This window comes from Carcharhinus amblyrhynchos, chromosome 24, assembly GCF_965287045.1.
Source record: "Carcharhinus amblyrhynchos chromosome 24, sCarAmb.v2.hapA, whole genome shotgun sequence".
Classification (NCBI taxonomy): domain Eukaryota; kingdom Metazoa; phylum Chordata; class Chondrichthyes; order Carcharhiniformes; family Carcharhinidae; genus Carcharhinus; species Carcharhinus amblyrhynchos.
Genome location: NC_137347.1, coordinates 14,137,993 through 14,153,467, shown reverse-complemented (window position 1 = coordinate 14,153,467; position 15,475 = coordinate 14,137,993). Strand labels below are relative to the sequence as shown.

Genomic DNA, 15,475 nt, shown 5'->3' with positions numbered 1-15,475 from the left:
CATCTGGTCCATCTAGTCTGCAGTGACCACAATGCCACCCAGGCCCTACCCTCATATCCCTACACATTTACCCGCTAATCCCTCTAACCTACACATCTCAGGACACTAAGGGGCAATTTTAGCATGGCCAATCAACTTAACCCGCACATCTTTTGACTGTGGGAGGAAACCAGAGCACCCGGAGGAAACCCATGCAGACACAAGGAGAATGTGCAAACTCCACACAGACAGTGACCCGAGCCGGGAATCGAACCCACGACCCTGGAGCTGTGAAGCAACAATGCTAACCGCTGTGCTACCGTGCCACCCATTACTGAATTTGCATGCTAGCTTATTGAGATTTAAGCAAGAGGACCCCCAAATTCCTGAGAGAACACCAGGAGGCCACTGCATTTGAATTGAATCTCACTGGTGCAAATCATCTCGGAACAGGTTCTCACCCCTTCCAGTCGAGATCTTCATCCTGTCAGCTGGAGTAGGCCAGGAGCGTCGGAAATTGTTTAACGCCCCGCACAGCTCCTGTTTTCGGCCTCTTGCCACATTCACCAGCTTAGTCGGATTTGCATCTGCAGTAATGGGGCTGGAGAATCTCAATGATTTCAACGAAGAACCCTTTTAATCTTTTTAACAATCCGTTATGTCTATCAAATACATTAAATGTTATAATAACATGTTTCAGCTTTATCTTTTACACAATTGTGTTGGTCGCTCCCATCACTGGGGATACTTGTGGCGACTCCACCATCATTGAGTTATTTAATTGCCCACCAATATTCACAACTGATGTGGCAGGACTGAAGGGCTCAGATCTGATCTGTTGATTGTGAATCACTTAACTCCTTATATCAGGTACTAGTGCTGCTTGGCATGCAAGTCGTGCTGTGATATAGCTTCACCACCAGGTTGACATTTCATTTGTCAGTATGCCTGTTGCTGCCCCTTACATGCACCCCCCCCCGCCCCCCCCCCCCCCCCCCGCCCCCGCACTCTGCATTGAATTAGGAGTGCTCCCCTGGCTTGGTGATATTGTTGGAGTGAGGAATATGCTGGGCCATGCGGTTACAAATTGCGGATGAGTACAGTCCTGCTGTTGATGGCCTATAGTGTCTCATAGTTGCCCGATCTTCAGTTACTGGATCTGTTCCATTCTATCTGTCACATTTAGTACAACGGTATTGGTATAATTAGTATCGCTGAAGAGCTGAATCTGAAACATTTATGTAAAATCCTGTACTTTACCACTCCACTCCACTGTAGTGTTGGTCTTAACACTAATGTTTGGCAAAACTGAACATTACATCAATGAAGATTTGATTTTATTTGTTAGGCTGAGAAAACAAGACTTCCGCAAAGTACCTTGCTGGCTGTTGTTCTGCATTAATGCCAGAGAAGTACTCAATGGTTAGATAGAATAGCTTATCCGATGATATTACCATTTCTACATACCATTCTTGTTCAACACTCCAGCTGAAGCCAATGTCCAGGGGACCCAATCATGTTGCAAAATAATGCAGTGCTGCACTATTCCCTCTGCACAAATATACATTAACAAAACACGTGGCAACCTCATGTTTCTGCATTTTTCCTCATCCTTCACTTTGTTACATTCTCCTCCTTTTACAAAATTAGGATGAGTGACGTCAGTATCAAAGATTAAAGGAAACATTATGCTGGAAATCTCGTATGAAAACTGAAAATGTTCAAGATGCAAAACAACAATTGAATTGCAATGAAAGACCTTTCCAAATGCTGGCCGAGGCATCATGAATATTCCTGTCTCTTCTATTATGCAAAAGGACATCAATGCCAGGGATTAGGCCACTTTGCTCGAGTGAAATTGGGCCAACAACAACCTTCATCCAACTCAGAAAAGAAATGGGGGGAATTTTCCCATCCCTTCCGCCATGGGAATCCTAGCAGGTGGGGGGACTGGTGGGTGGACCATGCAAAGATCCATTGACCTCGAGCAGGATTTTGGGACGAGGGTGGCCAGAAAATCCTGCATGAAAGTGAACAAACCATTTAAGCCATTTTTTTCTCCTGAAAAATATTTCACATTGGTGCTAGTTTTTCTTTCAGTCCCCTCAATGGATTCTATATTAGTTGCAAAGTTCATATATCCCTCCAAGGAAGAATCATTTTGTGTACTCAGTGGTGAATTGGCAGCAAAAACAGCTTTGTCTACCTCCTTGGCTGGGGAAGAGTATAAAGTGAAATACCTGGAGCAACCTGCAATGAACCAAATGTGGATAAAATTTTCTCATTTGCTGTTGGAAGGTTGACACAAAAGAAAAGTGGAAGGTTCTCTCTTATACCACATGCTGGCAATAAAAATACAACTGACTTTGGTAAGACAAATACAATGGGAAGAATTGGCATTTGCTACTATTCCATCAGTTGTGTGAAAAATATAACCTGATGCACTTCATTTCTAAAATGATTCATCTTCGGGGACCCTGAACATCCACCAACCTGTAGTAATAAATTATTGACTAATTCATTTCACAGTGGGGATCCATCACTTTCACCAGTGTGCCCGAGGTTCAAGATCATACCAGCAACTTAATTTCAAAATATATTACATGCAGAAATCATCAAAGGATTTGGTTATATTTCCTATTAAAGCTGTCTGCAGGTATTGAAGATGCAGAACAAAACGTGATGAAAGCGAGACTGAAGATTTTAAATGAAGGACAAGGTCTTTGCCGAATCCTTTATAAAACATGAAACTAGGCGTGCAGACCTGATATTGCAATTAAAAATCACTCGGCAACTTTAATATTGCTGAAAGTAAAGGCATGTTGCCTTAGTTTTACATCTTCCATTCATCAAGAGATCCAAATTTCATACAATCTCAACAATTCACACAATTATTCATATATCATGTTGCGTCTTGTTCGGGAACCAGAGTTAATTTTAAGGGATTTATGTTTCATAGAATCCCTACAGTGCAGAAGGAGGCCATTCAGCCCATCAAGTCTGGACTGACCACAATCCCACCTATCCCTATAATCCCACATTTTTACCCTGCTAATCTCCCTGACCCTAAGGGGTAATTTAGCCTGACCAATCAACCTAATGTGCACATCTTTTGAGTGTGAGAGGAAATATCACCACTCAGAGGAAACCCATGCAGACACAAGGAGAATGTGCAAACTCCAACTCCACTCCAGGTCCCTGGTGTTGTGAGGCAGCAGTGCTAACCACTTTGCTGCCCCAAAATTGAACTTTAACACTAACATCGAGAAACTGATTGTGATACAAATGCACGAAGAGCACAATGAGTGCATGGATATGGTGCTGCCTCACAGTGCCAGGGTCCCACGTTCAATTCCAGACTTGGGTGACTGTCCCGTGTCTGCATGGGTTTCCTCCGGCGGCTCCTATTTCCTCCTAGAGTCCAAAGATGTGCGGTATAGGTATTTGTATGGGTAAACATTAGCAATAAGGTAGGTAGGTTTAGCTTAATGCTTCTGTACTCATAAGGAAGCCACGATTTGAGTTCTGGCGAAGGGTCATCCAGACTTGAAACATTGGCCCTATTCTCTCTCTACAGGTGCTGTCAGGTATGCTGAGATTTTCCAGTACGTTCTGTTTTGGTTTCAGATTCCAGTGTCTGCAGTACTTTGCTTTTATCTTAACGTTTAACTCACTGCCACTTCTCTTTCAGGAATGCCTTCCCTGAAGTGGTGATGCTCTTCTCTCCGACAGACTTTCCTTTTGTTTCTTTCATCCAGCCTACCTTTGTTGCTTTCCATTTCCCTCCTGGTGTTTGACAAGGTGTTTACCAAAACTCAATGCTCTGACGAAGGGTCATCCAGACATGAAACATTGGCTCTATTCTCTCTTCATAGATGCTGTCAGACCTGCTGAGATTTTCCAGCATTTTCTGTTTTTGTATTAGTTTTTAGGCGAACCAAATTTTTGTCTGTGTGTGGGTTTAATTTCAACATCTTGCTGAAGATCTATTACATTTCAGAGCTTCGGAATACAGACTTCTAATACTTCTCTAGCAACCTGTGGGAGAAATAGAGTTTCCTTTTTCTTAAAATCTGTAGCAAAAAGCAATCAGCTGAGCTGGAGACTGGAAGAGAGAGGGGACGAGTATCTCAGGTTAGCTTGAAGCTAGAATCTTATTATGGAGTAATCGAGCCAGGGTTAGAACTCTACAGAGGAAACTAGAAGGGAACTAGTGGAAGATCCAGAGAGCTATAACAAGAAGATTTCAGAACATCTGAAACTCAGTGATCAGGAATTACTGGAGAACAGATTTCTGTTTGGAGAACCAGGAAAAGTTGGGACAGATCAATTGGTGAGAATTGCTGGAAAAAGACTTTCTAAAAGTAACTTAAATAATAGTTTAATTACTGTCTGTGAACAAATTGTAAAATAGTGACTGAAAGGTAGAACATGGTTGAACAGTGTAATCTCATTAAGAGTATGGAAGGGACAAAGAGTTGGTTCAAATTCCTGGACAAGAGTCACTAATAAATGAGGAGTGAAAGCTCTGGTCAATCTGGTCTTTGTAAAACACGAACTGGATTTTGGAATGTGGATCACTAACTAAAAGTATTGCTATAAGAGATGATTTTAAAACTAATTTCCAGGAGTTGAATTTAGATCCTCTCATATGGCAATAGTCTGAATGAGGTGCGGGATTCTGGGGAGAAATCCGCAAATATTGACTTTGTGCTGCTGTGGCAATTGTAGCTTCAATTGTATTTTGTCATCCATATTAATCTTGAATCTGTGTACTTGCTAAACTAAAGGAGGATTAGAGGAATATTCCATTTTAATCCATTTTCATATTGAATAAATGTTTTCTTTTGTTGTTACCAACTAATTCGTAGTTCTGTGACTCCATTAGCTACACATTTGATAAAACAAAGTAAAATAACTGTTATGATCTTTTGAACTTGGCTTATATTCTGGAGATCGTCCTCTCCAGTTATAACATCAACTGGGACCATAACATTTTGATTTCAGCGCTGTATGTTCCAGTGATTAGATGATCGAATCAAGCAGCATACTCCTTCAGTTGTTGGTAATGGGCAGAATGCCCAACCAGCTTGTGCTTGCAAAACCCAAAAGAAAACATCAATTGTTTGATGTGATTCCTCAATTAGGCAGCACGCCTTGTACAATCCTAAGTGTGCTATTGGCTGTACCATTAACCAATTTAAGATAATCAGTCAAGCTCATAACATGGCTCATTTAACCTTGCTCAAGGCAACATACATTTATATATAGATGGAGTAAATAAAGATAAATTGTTTCCAATGGCTGAAGGCTCAATGATGCAAGGACACAGATTTAAGGAGATTGGCAAAAACAACATTCACTTCAGTGGAAAGGAAATGGTATCAACTTTATACTAGGCAACTATGGTACTGCAGCCTGTTTTATGCTACCACTGAAGTTGAATTTTACCCATGATAAGGCTTATAAACTATTCATGAAATGATAAGTAAAGAAATACTACTACTAGTTAACATTTTGCTTGAGTTTTAAGAATGACTTCTAACTTTCAAGTGTATGCAAATGGTTAGTAATCCTGAAGAATCATTTCTAGCAAGTGTCATTTATGTTAGCTTGTGGTGGAAACTCCAAACCTGATGATGTATCTAAATAATGGTGAGCTGAGGAACTGACAGGTTAGATTTAAACTTTAAAAGGAGAAGAAAACAGATAATAAAAGTTCATTTGTTAAATAATTTTTCGAGTGATTGGGGTCAATTTTCATCTCATTACTGTCTATAAACCGTGGTATCATAAATATAATTAAAAGTAAATATGGCTAAAGCTTTAAAGTGAATCTGACAGTGATTACGATGGTACAGTTGTTAGCACCGTTGTCTCACAGCGCCAGGGAACCGGGTTCGATTTCTGGCTTGGGTTATTCTTTATGCGGAGTCTTCATGTTCTCCCTGTGTCTGCGTGGGTTTCCTCTGGGTTGTCCGGTTTCCTCCCACAGTCCGAAAGACATGCTGGTTAGATGCATTGGCCATGCTAAGTCCTCTCTCAGTGTACCCGAACAGGCGCCGGAGTATGGCGATTAGGGGATTTTTATAGTAATTTCATTATTGTGTTAGTGTAAGCCTACTTGTGACACTAATAAATAGATAAACTTTAAAACTTTTCCTTCATTCCTTTTGGGTTTTTAAACCTTGAAAGCTCCTTGAACTCTATTTCATGCTTGTATGTTGTGCTTTACACATTTCTCTGTACACCATCTCAATATTTTTAATCTTTGACCAGAAACTTCACCAACCACAAAAATACTACGGTTACAACCAGGGATCAGAGGCTGGGTAATCTGCAGCCAACAACTCATCTCCTGACTCCCAAAGTCTTTCTATTTTCTACAAGAAACAAACCCGGGTTGGTGCAACTCCAACAGCTCTCACACAATCCAGGATAAAGCAGCCATCTTAATTAGTACCCTTTTCACTATCTTAAACATTCATTGCCTCCACCAACTGCCGCTGCAATGTGTACCACCAACAGGATGCACTGCAGCAACTGTGGGTAGTTGGTGGAGGCAGTGATTGAGGAAACTGGAGCACTTGGAGGAAACCCACTGAGACACAGAAAGAATGTGCAAACTCCAAACAGACAGTCATCCAAGACAGAAATCAAATCCAGGGTACCTGCAAGATGTCTCTGACAGCACCACCCCAAATCACAACCTCTACATTCAAAAAATAATGGGAACACCACCATCTTCAAGTTGCCCTGCAACCCATAGACTATCCTGCGTTGGAAAAAAGATCACGGTTTTTCAGCACTGCCTGGTCAGCTTCCTGGAGTTCCTGACCTGACAGGCCTATTATGGGAGTACCTTCACATACACATGCCTTCCCTGGAGCATTGAAGGTTTTGGGGTGATCTTATAGAGGTCTATAAAATAATGAGAGGCATAGATCAGGGAGACCGTCAGCATATTTTCCCAAAGGTAGGGGAGTATCTCAGGGGAGAGATACAATAGGATCCAGAGGGGGTCTGGAATGAGCTGCCAAAGGCAGTAGTAAAGGCAGATACTATTTTGTCTTTTAAAAAGCATTTTGACAATTACATGGGTAATGTGGGTATAGGAGGATATGGGCCAAAAATGGTCAATTGGGTCTAGCTTAGTGATAAAAACTGGTTGGCATAGACAAGTTGGGCCAAAGGGCCTGTTTTCATGCTGTAAACTTCTCTACAGACATCTGTGGTTCAAGAAGGTGAACCATCTTTTCAAGAGAAATTAGGAATTGGCAACAAATGTTGACCTTATCAGTGATGCCCATATCCTGTGAACAAATAATAAATGAAACACTCATTTCTTCCCTCCAATTTATGGTGGTCTGCACCAGTATATGCCTTAGCAATTTTGCCAATCTCCCAAATTGCTTTTCTTCAATGTTGGAAATATGCGTCGCTGGCTGGCCTGCATTTATTGCCCATCCCTGGTTACCCTTGAAGAGGTGGTGGTGAGCTGCCATCTTGAAATGCTGCAGTCCACGCGCTGTGGGTTGACACACATTGTTGTTAGGGAAGGAATTCCAGGATTTTGACATCCCAGCGACTGCAAAAGATCGGCAATATATTTCCAAATCAGGATGGTGAGTAGCTTGGAGGGGAACTTGCAGGTGGTAGTGGTGTTCTCTTGTATCTGTTGCCCTTGTCCTTTAAGATGGAACTGATTGTGGGTTTGGAAGATGCCGTCTTAGCAAACTTGGATAGTACACGCTGCTTATAATCATAAGATCAAAGAAAGTTGCAGCACGAAAGAAGCTCATTCAGTGTGTTTATTCCAGTACTTAAAAAGTGTTACTCAGCAATTTCATTGCCCTGCTCTTTCCCCAGGGACCAACATACTTTTCAAGTATTGTGAAGATAGTAACCCATCTACTTCTTTCACCCTTTTAGGAAGTGCATTGCAGATCACCACAACTTACTGCAGAATTTCTTTTTCCCTCACGCTACCTCTAACTATTTGCGCAATTATCTCAAATTTGTGTCCCCTTGTTACCACTGCTGCTAAGTTAGGAAGTTCTGTTGGCACAATGGTAGCATCCCTACTGCTGGACTAGAAGGTTTGGGTTCAAGTCCAACACCGGGATTAGCAGGTCAGGGAAGGAGCATTCATAACGCGGTTCAATGGGCTGATCAGCTAGGAATTTTTCGGCCACTTCCTCCACTATTCCCCAACGGGAAAAAAAGTATGGAAATACGTGCAAAAAAAACTGCTAGATAGTTTGCTCTTATTTACTCTATTGATCCCTTTATCAAATCTCCCTTCAAACCTTCCCTGCTCGAAGAATAACAAGCAAGCTCTCTTCACAAAACTGAAGCTTTTCATCCCTGCTGACAGAAATCTCCTCTGTACGGCCTTGAAATCTTTCTTGTGATATGTTGAACTGCTGCAATATTCCAGTTGAAGTTCAACTCCTGTTACCTTCAAAGTCTCATGTGAATTCATAGAAGGAAGAAACAGTGCAAAAAGGAAGATGGCCGTTTGGTGCATCAAGTCCTACAGCAGCTCTTTCAAGAGGAAATTCCTCTCTCTTCACTCTTTCCCCACATCCCTGCGATATTGTCTCCTTCACGTGTATGTCCAATTTCTGTTTTAAGGCTACTGTTGTCCCTATGAACGTTACTCAATACATTCTGACCACTAATCATTATTTGTATCAAAGGTGTATTCTTACGTCATCTCTGATTACTTTTGCCAATTACTTTAAATCTATGGCTGGAATTCTCCAATGTCATACATCCCGTTTCCGCTGCCAGCAAGAATGAAGAATTTGGCGCTCAGTTAAGAGCTCAGAGGACATGTGGCCTCTGATCTTCGGGAAAGCGTTCTCCAAGGTGGCTTTCACGACACACGTCAATGCAGAGTCACTGAGCAGAGACTGATAGCCTAGTTTTGCACACACGGTCTCAAACAGGATCTTGGGTTCACGTCACATTATCTGTGAGCCCACGACTTGCCTGGGCTTGCAAAATCACAATAACTATCCTGGCTGGAGACAATACATATCTCTTTAACCTGTGTTTAACCCTCTCTCCACTCACATTGTCTGTATCTTTAAGACTTAATTACCTGTAAAGACTCGCATTCCAACCATTATTTTGTAAATTGAGTTTGTGTCTTTATATGCCCTGTTAGTGAACAGAAATCCCACTTACCCGACAAAGGAACAGCGCTCTGAAAGCTAGTGGCTTCTGCTACCAAATAAACCTGTTGGACTTTAGCCTAGTGTTGAGAGACTTCTTCCTCTATTTAGAAAGCACAGGCTCCCATCTGACTGAGTAATGATGTCCATAGCCTGACCAGCTACCAAATACATGTGGCTGAAACTTGCCCAGGTATCCCTGTTCCTGCAGCCAGTTTAAAATTGTACCATTCATATCATACTGCCTCTCATTGTTTCCTTGTAAAATTAATTACTTCAAGTTCCTGCGCACATAAATTTCATCTTCCATGTGTCAGCCCATTTGACTCGTCTGCCTATATCTTCTTGAAGTCTGCAACCATTCTCCTCATTATTTTCTACCTTTCCAAGGTCACAACACTGGGGGCCTAGGTGATAATACTGGGCATATTCCTCCAGTCTCAAAAGCAAACATTCAAGGGCATTCTCTTTTTCTGTTCCTCAGCCAATTCAAGATCCACACAGCCACAATCCTTTTCGTCCCACGGCGCTTCAGTTTGGCCAGCAAGTCTATTATACGTATGTTACATTTTCCAAAGTCCATGTACAACAACAACAACTGCACAACCCTCATCAACCCTTTCTCTTACTTCATCAAAGCAGTATGGAGTAACACTGGTAGCTCATCTCTTCAATTTAAATAAGACACAACCACCAAAAAATCAATTGGCTTTCTTGCCAATGTCATGGAGCGGACAGTGATCCTACCTGATGATGCATGTGAATATGTAAATTGCGCTCCATGTGTGCGAGATAAATGTGTATTAGAACTGTGGCAAAACTAAATGGAAAGATCAGCAAGAAAAAAAAGCTGATGAACAATAACTTTAACAAGCAGACACTGTCACCCAGAAAAATCAATAGCACTGGGTATGTTATGTTAACTCGAAGCAGCTAATATTGGACTATTATAGTTCTAAAATCAAGTTGTTACTTTGTTCCTGGTAATTACGCTGACATATTATTAATCTTGACTATCTAAACGTTAGGTGAATAATGCAGAGAGTTGGCAGTACAGTTGAGTGCGTCCCGTTCATTTGTTCAGCTGTTTATTGGGGTTATCCAAGAGTTAATTGATTTTTATCAGTTCTGTGTCTAATCCCTATTGGCATTCAGGCAGCAGTAGATCTTTTTAATTAAACCATGTTATATGAGGTGACTGCAAGTGCCATACCAGTCATCACAGGTAAAAATCCTGGAGAAAAACTAAGTCCAGTGGATTGTTCCGATGGTGGGGAAAAGCCTGAATGAATTGCAGAAAAACTCAATGGATTCTTTGCATTCACCAGCGAATAGGACAAATCTTCGTACTGTTCTATCCAAGGCAATTTCAGATTGAAATTGAGAAGGATTTTTGTATGTGAAGACTAACATTGCTTTGGAGTCACCCTTTCAAGTCTCTACAGATGAGTGGGTAGGTTGGTTGGCCATGTTAAATTGACCCTTAGTATTGGGAATTAGCAGGATAAATATGTGGAGTTACAGGGAGATGACCTGGAAGGGATTGTCGTCAGTAAAGTCCTGATGGGCCAAATGGCTTCCTTCTGCACTGTAGGGATTCTACGATTTAATTGGAAAGTTAAAATCACAATAAAAGCTTGACAATGAGGTATCTTATAAATGTCAAGTAAGATGGATTCCTTCAATGGCTCAGTGAGTAAATTTGTCACACGGGATCCCTCTTGCCTCTGTAGACAATGTAAAATGTTGGCTTTTCACTAATGACTTTAAACAGAGCAACAACACTGATGTTACAATTGGCCTCTGTGTTCCCCAGCTTGGAAGAAGGAAATCAGCAAAGCTTCCATTCTTGATCACAAGATGGTGGACCATGATGAAAAGTGTACATTTGTGCAAATTATGAGGGACAAGATCGTTGCGGGCCATGCAGACTCATACAATGGATCAAATTGCCCACAAGTAATTCCTGGACTCTCAAAGTGAAAAAAAAACTTAGCAAAGTATTGGAGCACTACTCTCACCACTTCTTTCAAAAGCAAGTAATGGCAATTCTTGTATCATGTACTGGCATAGCTTATTTTAGAGATTATATCGTTTTCAACTGATGTGAACAATTCTTGTGGGGGAATGAGCAAGGAGGAGCGGCTGACAAAGTACCATGCCATCAGTGAGCTCACGATGAATTTGTCAGAAAATAGTTAACTTCATGCCAGGGCCATATTTACAAAGATGTAACCTGAAACGGAATCCTGCAAAAGTTCCTCATCAATAACGCTTGAACTTTGCTGTAGAAGACAATGCAAAGAGATGGAATGAATTTGTCTGGAATTGTTCTCCAAAATTCACTAATTTATTGAAAATGCAAGAGGTAATTTCAGGCTGAAGGGCTAAGCACTCGCATTTTGATATCCTATAGGGCAAACTCAATGACTGGATTTAATTTTCATAGAACTTAGATAGAATTCTACACAGCAGAAGGAGGTCACTCAGCCCATTGAGTCTGTACCAACCACAATCCCACCCAGGCCTTATCCCCATAATCCCATGTATTTCCCCTAACTAGTTCCCCTGACACTAGGGGACAATTTATAATGGCCAATGCACATCTTTGGAGTGTGGGAGGAAACCAGAGCACTTGAAGGAAACACACGCAAACGCAGGGAGCAAGTGCAAACTCCACACAGTGACCCAAGCCCAGAATTGAACTTGGGTCCCTGGTGATGTGAGGCAGCGGTGCTAACCACTGTGCCATCATGACGCAAATCGCTGCTTCAATCGGGGCTTGTTGCCTTTCTGATGGAAGTGATGGAGATGCAAATTATTTTCCATGGTGAGCTGCTACACAATTCGGAGTCTGGCAGCTCAAACATCAGCCTAGCCATTGCAGGTAAGTTATAGGTGGCAAGGGGCTGCTAAGGAATGCCATTGATTTTAGTGGAGGGCTACTAATGCTGCTGATCATGTAGAAAATAATTTAATAACTTTCTCTGCAACTTTTTTTGGGCACCCACAACAAACTCTTCAGGAACTCGCAGCTACATTGCTCAACAGCAAGAACTGACGCACAAAAGCGATCTTGCCTCAGGATCTGTCCAGTGGACCGTAAAACTGCATTGGACTCCAACTAATGTCCTGGGACTCAATTTCATGTTAGCTAATGAGACCTCTGACTATAATTGCTGCGTCCCTGGGTCACCCATTTCAGGACGCTTACCAAAATGATGGAGAGCCTAATGTCGACAGGAATGCTAAGTGGTGCACTCTCATTTCCATTCCACTGCTGTCTTATTCCCACCTGATGGTTGGGAATGGAATCAGCTCAGTGTCTTTTATTCACTGTGCCAGCACATCACACTGTCAAATCAACCACAAAAGCGATTTCAGATCTCCCTTGTTCAGAATGAAGGGTAACTGCATCCTTCAAGAATCGATTGCAATTAATGAATATTTTAGGGAAGGAAAGGAAGACTAGCATTTCTAATGCACTTAACGCATTCACGCCACGCTTTCCGAAGGACATGCAGGCTTTGCGGACCATACAGAAGAGATTTTCTATGATGATCCCAGGGATGAAGAATTACAGTTTCATACATAGAATGGAGACATTCTCCTTAAAGCACTGAAAGCTGAGAGGAAATTTGACACAGACGTTTCTATTCACAAGAGGGTTAGGTAGAATAAATAAAGGAACCTGTTTCAAATCACTGAATGGGTGAGAACTAAAGTGCAAGCATCGACTACAGACTGAAGCTCTATAACTGAGGTTGGAGTGGTTTTCGTTTTGGACTGAAGGCAGTGTAGCTTGGACGGTTTCCCATCTGTTCTGTAGATTTTTAAATTGAAGTTTATTTATTAGTATTATAAGTAGGCTTATTATTTATTATATTATTATTTGATATATATTATTTTATTACATTATTATATATTATTAAAACACTATTTATTAATATATTATTTATTTTGTATATTATTTATAAGTAGGCTTACATTAACACTGCAATGAAGTTACTGTGAAAATCCCTTAGTTGCTACACTCCAGTGCCTGTTCGGGTACACTGAGGGAGAATTTAGTACGACCAATGCACCTAACCAGCACATCTTTTAGATGTTGGAGGAAACAGGAGCACCCGGAGGAAACCCACACAGGCATGGGGAGAGTGTGCAGACTCTACACAGACAGTGACCTAAGCTGGGAATCAAACATAGATCCTTGGTACTGTGAGTGCTAATTACTGTGCCACCATGCAGGCATTATTCCCATGCCAGGAGTGATTCACTGAAGGTGAGGTGCAATATTGCAGCACGGAGAGTTAGTGCAATGACACAGCCTGGTTTAATTCCAGTTTTCACGGAGATAGGTGGTGGCGGGGATCATGGCTAGCATGTCATCGTGAGCTTGCATGTGCTCACTCAGAAACTGAGGTTCATGTCATTGTCAAGTCTTTCTTCTCCACGGCATCAGAGAAAATGGGCCTGTCATTTAATGTGCGGAAAGCAAAGCCGCTCTTCCAACCAGCTCCCACAGCAAAGCACCTCCCCTATCACTTCAGATTAACGACAGGATCCTAGCAAATGTGAACTAATTTTTTGGGAGCTTATTTCAATCAACGCAGAGATAGATGGTCAAATTCATCATTGTGTCCAATGTGTAAGTTAGACTTTGGTCAACAGAGTAAGAGAGTATTTGATGACCAAGGTCTGAAACTTGAGATCACTGTTCACTGAGCAGCAGTAATCTCCATGTTCCTAAATGGTTCAGAAACTTGGACAACCTACAGCAGGCATATCAAAGGACAGGAGAAGTACCACTCCTGACGCTCTCACAAGGTCCTCCAAATAAGGTGACAAGAAAGCCAGTCCAACAGTAACATCCCCTCAAACCAACTTGTTTAGCCTCCAGATGGTAATCACTCAAAACCAGCTCTGCTGGGCAGGACATGTTGTCCGTATACCTGATATCAGACTCCTAAAGCAACTATTTTACTGGAACGTAGTCATAGCTGGAACTCCCATGATGACAGCGCAAACTTCTGGGGATGTCCTCTGAGCATCACTGAGACATCAAACATACCCACCGACACACAGGAGACTCTGGCTTGTGGCCGACCAAAATAGAGAAAGATCATTTAGGAAGGCACTAAACATACCAAGGGACTTCATTGGGAACGTGAAGAGGAGAAGTTGATGCATTGGAGGGAGTGAACAAACCTCCAAACAATCCTTCTACCCAACCCTTCAACTATCACCTGCCTCACACGTGGCAGAGTCTGTAAATCATGCATCGGACTAATCAGCCAACTCACTGAATCAGGTTAATCATCTTAATCATCATCAGTCCTGAAGGATGACCTAAGAAGAGAAGAATCAGAGCGTGCATATTTTGGTGATTGACAACAGAACCTGAGGTGATAAGATTTTATTTTCCACAGATTTTTAGATAATGTTTAAATTCTCTTGAAAGGCTATTACTGAAGCTGGAAGCAGATGCATTTAAAAGGAAACTAGCTAAAGTGGGTGAAAGGTGTAAGAGAATATGCTGACAGGGTAATGCAAAGATAGACGGGAAAAGGCTTGTGTGGAGCAGGAATTACAGCATTGACTATTTGGACTCAGTGGTGTCTTTTAATTAATCACCCCTAATTTGGCAGTGGGAACTCAAGATGGCCTGCCCCTCCACTGGTGTTCCCAGATACATATTGGAGGAGGCCACAGAGATTACCAGCTGCTGAGGTGATCTAGTTTAAAGTTTAGCCTCAGTTCTCTGTGATTTTATCCCATTTGTGTGCTCAGATTTCAGGCTGTCTAGATTTGACCAGCATTCAAATCCCCACTCACTCACAATGTCCCATCTATACCAACTCATGCCCCCTAACTGCCCCATTAGCCTCCACCACCACCCTTTGTCCATACATTTTCTATATCAACTTACCCCGTATCCAATTTGAGAAGAGAACAGGTTAGAGGTTTAGATGAAATCAAGTTCTAAGTGTAAATTATAGCCTTCACTCAGTTTTAATCCTTGAAGTACATAATCCCTTATTAAAAAAAAAACAAAATGACTTGTATTGATAATCTACACCAAAGGCAACTAATCCTTTAATAACCTAATCGAGCTGGCAATCAAAGTCTGAATACAGCCTTCCCACTGGGATAAGTATAGGTTGTAAAATCAGCCATGCATCAAAAATGATATAATGATAGCCTTTGGGATGATATCAATGAATAGCATTTGGAACTGCTGGACCAGATGTAGTTAGTATCCACAGGCAGAGACAGTACATATGAATAGCCCAACTGAGCTCAGAGTTCCTTCA

The 15,475-nt window shown here is 41.6% G+C and overlaps 1 protein-coding gene across 1 annotated transcript in view; it reads right to left on the bottom strand.

The window, feature by feature from the left end:
* The window catches only part of csmd2 (CUB and Sushi multiple domains 2), a 1,720,603-nt gene that overhangs the window by 1,285,822 nt on the left and 419,306 nt on the right, over nucleotides 1–15,475 (bottom strand). The window lies entirely within an intron of this gene.